Genomic DNA, 10,000 nt, shown 5'->3' on the forward strand with positions numbered 1-10,000 from the left:
GGCAGGGAAGGCGGGCACCGGCGCCCCCGGAGGGGACGGTGCCTCTCCGACCCTGGCGGGCCGGGCTCCTCCCGCGAAGGCCGCGGACGAGGCGGCCCGGCAACCCGCTGACGCGGCTAGTTCCCTCGCGTGCGCACGCAAGCACACGCTTCCCGACTCCACGCGGCCACAGAGGCCGGCTGGGGCTCCCCCGCCCCCGAGGCCGGCCCCTGGCTGCCAGATCCCGGGCACGATTCAGGCAGCAGCAGCGGAAGCGAGCGATACCGACACGCCCGGCGGGGAGAAGGCCCTCGTCTCTCTCCCCGCCTTGCCACGGGAGCACCGGGACGTGCTAGAGGAGACAGCGACCCGCGGAAGCGGGGCGCGCCCCCGGCACGCCAGGACCTTAGAGCCGGGGCGGCTCGCTCGGCAGCGGGCGGGGGTACGGGCCACAAAGCCGCCCTTCTCAGGCTAGAGGTTTCATTTAGGGAGGAACCCTCGGGGACCCCACCCGGGCAGGTGAGGCCTCACGCGCGGCGCCGCCTTTAGCCCCTTTTAACTTTCGCGACGCCGCCGCCTCGCTCTCGGCTCGGCCAACCCCCGCCACACGCAGCTGCTCGCGGCCGGCACCCGCGGGTACCCGGAACCGAGGACGACACCGGCGCCTCACGCGTTTTAGGACACCTGAAAACTCACGGGGCCACGCAGCAGTCACAAAGCCGGTTGCGGTAGACCGGTCCCCGAACCCTGCCCCAGCGCCGGGGGGGAGGTGGAAAGGGGAGGATGCGGCAAGGCACGCGCCGGGCCGCTAACGCCACGGCTCCCCCCCGCTCGAGCCGCTCGGGGCTGGGGGAACGAGGACGACACCTCACACGCGACGGGAAGCGAAGTGGAAAGGAAGACCGCCCTTGCCCTGCCGGCCGGGGGCCCTTTCCGACGCGACCCGAAAGGCCTCATCGATCAACAAGGACAGAAGGAAAGGAAGCCAGCGGAGGCCCCACGGCCTCGCTCTTCTGGGACAGACACAGCCACGCGCACCCGCCACCGCCCTCGGGAGCAGCCAGCAGGCACGGGGCTCGGCGTGCGGGCAACACGCCGGAGGAGCAAACGGGGCGCCCTCCAGAGATGGGGGGGGGGGCAAGCTGCACCGGGCCGCACCGGCTCACAGGGCACCTCTGCCTCCCCGAAATGTGGGCTTGCATTTTCCCTCAAGCTGCACCGAGTTACATCTCCATCACGGGGCGCCCCTCTGGAGCCAGGAGGAAGCCGTGCTGGGGCACCGGCTTGCCCTCCTCCCCCCATGCCGGGCTCCATAGCATACGAGTGGCCAGTCACCGCCGCTGGCTTTTCCCTTAGATGCCGTGCCCCCGCGGGCTGCGGCTTTGGCCATGGGGGGGAACCCCCGTGAAGAGGGTCCAGTGCTGGGAACTCTCTCTGCCCCTTACCGGGCTCTCTCTCGCCGTGCCTGGACGGGCTTGCTTTCCATTCTTGGTGGGACCGACGCCGGCACCACGTCTCCCCGGCTTTCTCTGCCCCCGTGCCCCACCGGGCAAACTTCGCTTCGGGGGTTCCACACTTCGGCAGTGGCCGGCGCCAGCCACTCGTCAACTTTTTTTCTTTTCCCCGCTTTCGTTGCCGAGCCCGGGCTGGGCTCCGGCTCACGGACGAGCGAAACCCATCCAACACCGCTGAGGGTGCGCCAGCGGCCGCTCCAAACCGCCGCGCCTTTGTTCGGCCCCGCGGGTCCCCTCTCTGACCCGGGCGAAAGCCACCGAGAAGCCAGACGGACCCCTGCCCAGCCGCCTGGCGGGTGGCTTGGAGCAGCCGCTCGGCAGCGCTGCCCTGGGAGTGCTCGGCGTCGCTTGTTCCCTCATATACGGAACTGGAGGGCCGTCAGCTCCGCGAGCGCACAACCAGCCGACCTCCGCCCAGCGGCAGGTCGCAGAAATCACGCCGGCTTGTACGATGACGTAGGCGGAGGCAGAGCGCAACAGCGACCCCTTGGCGACAAGCGCGATCTCCGCGGAGAGCACGTCTACTCGCCGAGGGAGAGCACGTCTACTCGCCGAGGGAGAGCACGTCTACTCGCCGAGGGAGAGCACGTCTACTCGCCCAGGGAGAGCACGTCTACTCGCCGAGGGAGAGCACGTCTACTCGCCGAGGGAGAGCACGTCTACTCGCCGAGGGAGAGCACGTCTACCTCCCGCCTGAGGGAGAGCACGGGGGGGGGGGGACAAAGACAGGCGGCAGCAGCTTCGGTGAACGTCACCCGGGAGGCGACCGGGGCTGTCCCGGGGCAGTCCCGGGAAGCCGGCGTCCGACACAGGGAACCGTCAGCTGCCGGACCGGGGCGAATCCCCGCGGCCACGGCAGGGGTGGGGGCTCGAAGACAGCCGGCAGCCGCTTCGGTGAACGTCACCCGGGAGGAGACTGGGGCCCTCCCGGGACCGTCCCGGGAAGACGACGTTCGGCACGAGATCCCGGCCGCGGCCGGACCGGCTCGAAGCCTCGCGGTCCCGGCAGCAGCCGGAGCCGCTCGCCGCCTCGGGCTCCCGGCCCCCTACAGATCCGGCGACTCGTTCGCGGGCGGCGGGGGGAGGCAGTGGAGGGGGTGCGGGGAGAAGCGGCAGCGGAGGCGGAGGGGGGGGGGGCTCGAAGACAGCCGGCAGCCGCTTCGGTGAACGTCACCCAGGAGGCGATCGGGGCCGTCCCGGGGCCGTCCCGGGATGCCGGCTTCCGGCACGGGGTCCCGGCCGCGGCCGGACCGGCTCGTATCCCCGCGGCTCCGGCAGGGGGGGGGGGGGCTCGAAGACAGCCGGCAGTCGCCTCGGTGAACGTCACCCGGCCGGCGACCGCGGCCGTTCCGGGGCCGTCCCGGGAAGCCTGCGACAGGCACGGGGTCCCAGCCGCGGCCGGACCGACTCGAAGCCCCGCGGCCCCGGCACGGGGGAGGCCCAAAGACTGGCGGCAGCCGCTTCGCTGAACGTCACCCGGCCGGCGATCGGGGCCGTCCCGGGGCCGTCCCGGGATGCCGGCATCCGGCACGGGGTCCCGGCCGCGGCCGGAGCGGCTCGAATCCCCGCGGTCCCGGCAGCAGCCGGAGCCGCTCGCCGTTCGGGCTCCCGGCACCCTACGGATCCGGCGACTCGTTCGCCGGCGGCGGGGGGAGGCAGTGGAGGGGGTGCGGGCAGAAGCGGCAGCGGAGGCGGAGGGGGGGGGGGCTCGAAGACAGCCGGCAGCCGCTTCGGTGAACGTCACCCGGCCGGCGACCAGGGCCGTCCCGGGGCCGTCCGGGGATGCCGGCTTCCGGCACGGGGTCCCGGCCGCGGCCGGAGCGGCTCGAATCCCCGCGGTCCCGGCAGCAGCCGGAGCCGCTCGCCGTTCGGGCTCCCGGCACCCTACAGATCCGGCGACTCGTTCGCCGGCGGCGGGGGGGAGGCAGTGGAGGGGGGGCGGGGAGAAGCGGCAGCGGAGGCGGAGGGGGGGGGGGGGCTCGAAGACAGCCGTCAGCCGCTTCGGAGAACGTCACCCGGCCGGCGACCGCGGCCGTTCCGGGGCCGTCCCGGGAAGCCTGCGACAGGCACGGGGTCCCGGCCTCGGCCGGACCCGCACTGGGTGCCGCCGCCTCGGGCTCTCGGGACGGTATGGATCCGCCGACTCGTTCGCCGGCGGCGGGGGGAGGCAGTGGAGGGGGTGCGGGCAGAAGCGGCAGCGGAGGCGGAGGGGGGGGGGGGGCTCGAAGACAGCCGGCAGCCGCTTCGGTGAACGTCACCCGGGAGGCGACCGGGACCGGCCCGGGAAGCCATCGTCCGGCCCCGGATCCCGGCCGCGGCCGGACCGGCTCGAAGCCCCGCGGCCCCGGCACGGGGGAGGCCCAAAGACTGGCGGCAGCCGCTTCGCTGAACGTCACCCGGCCGGCGACCGGGGCCGTCCCGGGGCCGTCCCGGGATGCCGGCTTCCGGCACGGGGTCCCGGCCGCGGCCGGACCGGCTCGAATCCCCGCGGTCCCGGCAGCAGCCGGAGCCGCTCGCCGTTCGGGCTCCCGGCACCCTACAGATCCGGCGACTCGTTCGCGGGCGGCGGGGGGAGGCAGTGGAGGGGGTGCGGGCAGAAGCGGCCGCGGAGGCGGAGGGGGGGGGGGGGCTCGAAGACAGCCGGCAGCCGCTTCGGTGAACGTCACCCGGGAGGCGACCGGGACCGGCCCGGGAAGCCATCGTCCGGCCCCGGATCCCGGCCGCGGCCGGACCGGCTCGAAGCCCCGCGGCCCCGGCACGGGGGAGGCCCAAAGACTGGCGGCAGCCGCTTCGCTGAACGTCACCCGGCCGGCGACCGGGGCCGTCCCGGGGCCGTCCCGGGATGCCGGCTTCCGGCACGGGGTCCCGGCCGCGGCCGGACCGGCTCGAATCCCCGCGGTCCCGGCAGCAGCCGGAGCCGCTCGCCGTTCGGGCTCCCGGCACCCTACGGATCCGCCGACTCGTTCGCCGGCGGCGGGGGGAGGCAGTGGAGGGGGTGCGGGCAGAAGCGGCAGCGGAGGCGGAGGGGGGGGGGGCTCGAAGACAGCCGGCAGCCGCTTCGGTGAACGTCACCCGGCCGGCGACCAGGGCCGTCCCGGGGCCGTCCGGGGATGCCGGCTTCCGGCACGGGGTCCCGGCCGCGGCCGGAGCGGCTCGAATCCCCGCGGTCCCGGCAGCAGCCGGAGCCGCTCGCCGTTCGGGCTCCCGGCACCCTACAGATCCGGCGACTCGTTCGCCGGCGGCGGGGGGAGGCAGTGGAGGGGTTGCGGGGAGAAGCGGCAGCGGAGGCGGAGGGGGGGGGGGGCTCGAAGACAGCCGGCAGCCCCTTCGGTGAACGTCACCCGGGAGGCGACCGGGACCGGCCCGGGAAGCCATCGTCCGGCCCGGGATCCCGGCCGCGGCCGGACCGGCTCGAATCCCCGCGGCCCCGGCACGGGGGAGGCCCAAAGACTGGCGGCAGCCGCTTCGCTGAACGTCACCCGGCCGGCGACCGGGGCCGTCCCGGGGCCGTCCCGGGATGCCGGCTTCCGGCACGGGGTCCCGGCCGCGGCCGGACCGGCTCGAATCCCCGCGGTCCCGGCAGCAGCCGGAGCCGCTCGCCGTTCGGGCTCCCGGCACCCTACGGATCCGGCGACTCGTTCGCCGGCGGCGGGGGGAGGCAGTGGAGGCGGTGCGGGGAGAAGCGGCCGCGGAGGCGGAGGGGCGGGGGGTGCTCGAAGGCAGCCGGCAGCCGGTTCGGTGAACGTCACCCGGGAGGCGACCGGGACCGGCCCGGGAAGCCATCGTCCGGCCCCGGATCCCGGCCGCGGCCGGACCGGCTCGAAGCCCCGCGGCCCCGGCACGGGGGAGGCCCAAAGACTGGCGGCAGCCGCTTCGCTGAACGTCACCCGGCCGGCGACCGGGGCCGTCCCGGGGCCGTCCCGGGATGCCGGCTTCCGGCACGGGGTCCCGGCCGCGGCCGGACCGGCTCGAATCCCCGCGGGTCCCGGCAGCAGCCGGAGCCGCTCGCCGTTCGGGCTCCCGGCACCCTACGGATCCGCCGACTCGTTCGCCGGCGGCGGGGGGAGGCAGTGGAGGGGGTGCGGGCAGAAGCGGCAGCGGAGGCGGAGGGGGGGGGGGCTCGAAGACAGCCGGCAGCCGCTTCGGTGAACGTCACCCGGCCGGCGACCAGGGCCGTCCCGGGGCCGTCCGGGGATGCCGGCTTCCGGCACGGGGTCCCGGCCGCGGCCGGAGCGGCTCGAATCCCCGCGGTCCCGGCAGCAGCCGGAGCCGCTCGCCGTTCGGGCTCCCGGCACCCTACAGATCCGGCGACTCGTTCGCCGGCGGCGGGGGGAGGCAGTGGAGGGGTTGCGGGGAGAAGCGGCAGCGGAGGCGGAGGGGGGGGGGGGGCTCGAAGACAGCCGGCAGCCCCTTCGGTGAACGTCACCCGGGAGGCGACCGGGACCGGCCCGGGAAGCCATCGTCCGGCCCGGGATCCCGGCCGCGGCCGGACCGGCTCGAATCCCCGCGGCCCCGGCACGGGGGAGGCCCAAAGACTGGCGGCAGCCGCTTCGCTGAACGTCACCCGGCCGGCGACCGGGGCCGTCCCGGGGCCGTCCCGGGATGCCGGCTTCCGGCACGGGGTCCCGGCCGCGGCCGGACCGGCTCGAATCCCCGCGGTCCCGGCAGCAGCCGGAGCCGCTCGCCGTTCGGGCTCCCGGCACCCTACGGATCCGGCGACTCGTTCGCCGGCGGCGGGGGGAGGCAGTGGAGGCGGTGCGGGGAGAAGCGGCAGCGGAGGCGGAGGGGGGGCGGGGGGGACGATAGTGGCGGGGGGCGGGGGGTGCTCGAAGGCAGCCGGCAGCCGGTTCGGTGAACATTCGCCGGGGCGGGGGGGCGACCTGTCCGTGCCCGGGGCAGCCCCGGGAAGCCGGCAGCCAGCACGGGGGTCCCGGCAGCACCTGTTCCCTGCCCTGGGACTTGCCGTGCCCGGCGGCCGGTTGCCGGGTGGGGGGGAGCGATGAGAGGCGGGGCGCAGCGGCCGGGGCAGCGCCGGGCCGCAGCGGGGGGCTGGGCGGGTGGGGTAGGCGTCGAGCGGCAAGCCCTCGGCTGCAGCGAATGTTCGGCGGTGCGGGGCGGGGGGGGACGGGACGACACGTTGGGGGCGCCGAGTCCGAGCCACCCCCGGCCCCAGGGGCGGCCGGAGGGGGAGGCCGGTGCCTGGCCCTGGGAGCTGCTGGGCGCCGGATGGCCGAGGGTGCGTCAGAAGCCGCCCGAGCGGTCGAGCAGGTCCTCCAGAAAGGCCTAGGGTGGCTTCGAGGGCCCCGGGAGCAGTCGAGGGAGGCCTCCAGGCAGGTCTGGAGTGGATGGGAGGCCTTCCAAAGCAGACAAGGGAGGCTGCCAGCGGGGCCTAGGCTGGCATGGTTGGGGGGGGGGGCCTCTGGTGCGGCCTGGAGTCTCTGGGTGGCGTCCAGAGAGGTGCAAAAGATCCTCTGGTGCGGCCTGTGGTGGCGGAGAAGCCTGCAGAGCGTGCGGGGGAGGCTTCTGGTGCGGCCTGGGGTGGGTCGGAAGCCTGCAGAGCGTGCGGGAGAGGCTTCTGGTGCGGCCTGGGGTGGCTGAGAAGCCTGCAGAGCGTGCGGGGAGAGGCTTCTGGTGCGGCCTGGGGTGGCTGAGAAGCCTGCAGAGCGTGCGGGAGAGGCTTCTGCTGCGGCCTGGGGTGGCTGAGAAGCCTGCAGAGCGTGCGGGGGAGGCTTCTGTTGGGGCCTGGGGTGGGTCAGAAGCCTACAGAGCATGCGGGGGAGGCTTCTGGTGCGGCCTGGGGTGGGTCGGAAGCCTGCAGAGCGTGCGGGAGAGGCTTCTGTTGGGGCCTGGGGTGGCTGAGAAGCCTGCAGAGCGTGCGGGGGAGGCTTCTGCTGCGGCCTGGGGTGGCTGAGAAGCCTGCAGAGCGTGCGGGGGAGGCTTCTGCTGCGGCCTGGGGTGGCTGAGAAGCCTGCAGAGCGTGCGGGGGAGGCTTCTGGTGCGGCCTGGGGTGGCTGAGAAGCCTGCAGAGCGTGCGGGGGAGGCTTCTGGTGCGGCCTGGGGTGGGACGGAAGCCTGCAGAGCGTGCGGGGGAGGCTTCTGGTGCGGCCTGGGGTGGGTCGGAAGCCTGCAGAGCGTGCGGGAGAGGCTTCTGCTGCGGCCTGGGGTGGGTCGGAAGCCTGCAGAGCGTGCGGGAGAGGCTTCTGTTGGGGCCTGGGGTGGCTGAGAAGCCTGCAGAGCGTGCGGGAGAGGCTTCTGCTGCGGCCTGGGGTGGGTCGGAAGCCTGCAGAGCGTGCGGGAGAGGCTTCTGTTGGGGCCTGGGGTGGCTGAGAAGCCTGCAGAGCGTGCGGGAGAGGCTTCTGCTGCGGCCTGGGGTGGCTGAGAAGCCTGCAGAGCGTGCGGGAGAGGCTTCTGCTGCGGCCTGGGGTGGCTGAGAAGCCTGCAGAGCGTGCGGGAGAGGCTTCTGCTGCGGCCTGGGGTGGCTGAGAAGCCTGCAGAGCGTGCGGGAGAGGCTTCTGCTGCAGCCTGGGGTGGCTGAGAAGCCTGCAGAGCGTGCGGGAGAGGCTTCTGCTGCGGCCTGGGGTGGCTGAGAAGCCTGCAGAGCGTGCGGGAGAGGCTTCTGCTGCGGCCTGGGGTGGCTGAGAAGCCTGCAGGGCGTGCGGGAGAGGCTTCTGCTGCGGCCTGGGGTGGGTGGGAAGCCTGCAGAGCGTGCGGGGGAGGCTTCTGGTGCGGCCTGGGGTGGCTGAGAAGCCTGCAGAGCGTGCGGGGGAGGCTTCTGGTGCGGCCTGGGGTGGCTGAGAAGCCTGCAGAGCGTGCGGGAGAGGCTTCTGCTGCGGCCTGGGGTGGCTGAGAAGCCTGCAGAGCGTGCGGGAGAGGCTTCTGCTGCGGCCTGGGGTGGGTCGGAAGCCTGCAGAGCTTGCGGGGGAGGCTTCTGCTGCGGCCTGGGGTGGGTCGGAAGCCTGCAGAGCATGCGGGGGAGGCTTCTGCTGCGGCCTGGGGTGGGTCGGAAGCCTGCAGAGCATGCGGGGGAGGCTTCTGCTGCGGCCTGGGGTCTCTGGGTGGCCTCTAGAGAGGTGCAAAAGACCCTCTGGGTTGGGCTGGGGTGGCTCTTGGACCCCTGCCACACAGTGGAGAGAGGCCTCCGGCCCGCCACCTGTGTCCCTGTGTGCCTGAGTGCCTGTGTCCCTGTGTCCCTGTGTCCCTGTGTCCCTGAGTGCCTGAGTGCCTGTGTCCCTGTGTCCCTGTGTCCCTGAGTGCCTGAGTGCCTGAGTGCCTGTGTCCCTGTGTCCTTGTGTCCCTGTGTCCCTGTGTCCCTGTGTGCCTGAGTGCCTGTGTCCCTGTGTCCCTGTCTGTGTACCTGTGTGCGAGAGTGTCCGGCACGCCACCCAGCGGCGGCGGGCAAGCAGGTAGGCGGGTGGGCGGGCCGGCGAGGGCCAGTGTGAGTTTGGGGGGTGGGAGGGGAGGCGGCAGCTGGAAGCGTCAGAGGAGGGGGCGTGGCTCCGGCTGGCCCCGGGAGCAGGTTCCCGGGACCGGGACCGGCTGGACCCGGCGGGTGGTTGATCCCGGGGCGGGGGGCAGAGGCGGCGGGAAGCGGCAGCTGCGTGTGCGGCGGGGGGCGTGGAGGGCGAACCGCGGCGGGAAGCGGATGCTTCAGAGCAGGTTACGGGGGCGGGGACGGACGACACCACCTGTCCCCGCCCCGGGACGGGCTGGACCCGGCGCCCTGGACCCGGCGCCGTGTACCCGCCGCCGCCCCCCGCCGCCGCCCCCCTCCGCCACCCCGGGACCCCGACGTTTTTTGGCGCCCGCGCCTTTTTTTGCTCCCCGCCTGCCCGCGCTGCCCCGGGCCCTCCCCCGGGGCGGGGCGGGGAGGGAGGGAGGGACGGACGGACGGGTAGCCGGGGATCTCCGAGCGCGCGCCACCAGACCGAGGCGGGTCCCGGCGGCGGCGGCGGGCGGCGGCGGCGGCGGCGGGCGGCGGCGGCGGCAGCAGCAAGCGACGGCGGGGGGGGCAGGCTAGGGAGAGAGGGGGAGCGGCATGCGGTAGGGCTGGGGGGTTTGTTTCGGGGGGGAGGGGTGGGGGGGGGGTGGCAGCGGTCAGCGAGAGCGGGGAGAGGGGGAGCGGCATGCGGTAGGGCTGGGGTGTTTTTGGGGTGGGGGCGTTGGGGGGATTAGCGGGCGGGCGGGCAGCCCAGCCAAGCGGCAAGCCGGGGGGGCGGGCGAGGGCGGCTTTAGGGCCGGAGGAGCGGAGCGCAACCTCCCCCGTGCAGGCTCCAGCGTGGAGAGCAGCAAGTTTTTGGGGACGGGGGACGACGGACGGGAGGGGCAGCGGCGAGAGGCTAGCTGCGGCAAGGGGCACCGGCACGGCCGCCCTAACAGCGCCGCCTCGGTCGCAGGGGTTAGAGAGCAGCCGGGCAGCCCGGGAGGGAAGCGGCAGCCCGCGTCGCGATCCCCCCTCCAGGGGACAATGTGGGAAGGGGAAGCCGCGGCGGCTTTGGCGGGGGGTGCCC

Source organism: Melanerpes formicivorus, unplaced genomic scaffold, assembly GCF_026170545.1.
Source record: "Melanerpes formicivorus ecotype bairdi unplaced genomic scaffold, bMelFor1.0.p_v2 SCAF_1120, whole genome shotgun sequence".
Classification (NCBI taxonomy): Eukaryota; Metazoa; Chordata; class Aves; order Piciformes; family Picidae; genus Melanerpes; species Melanerpes formicivorus.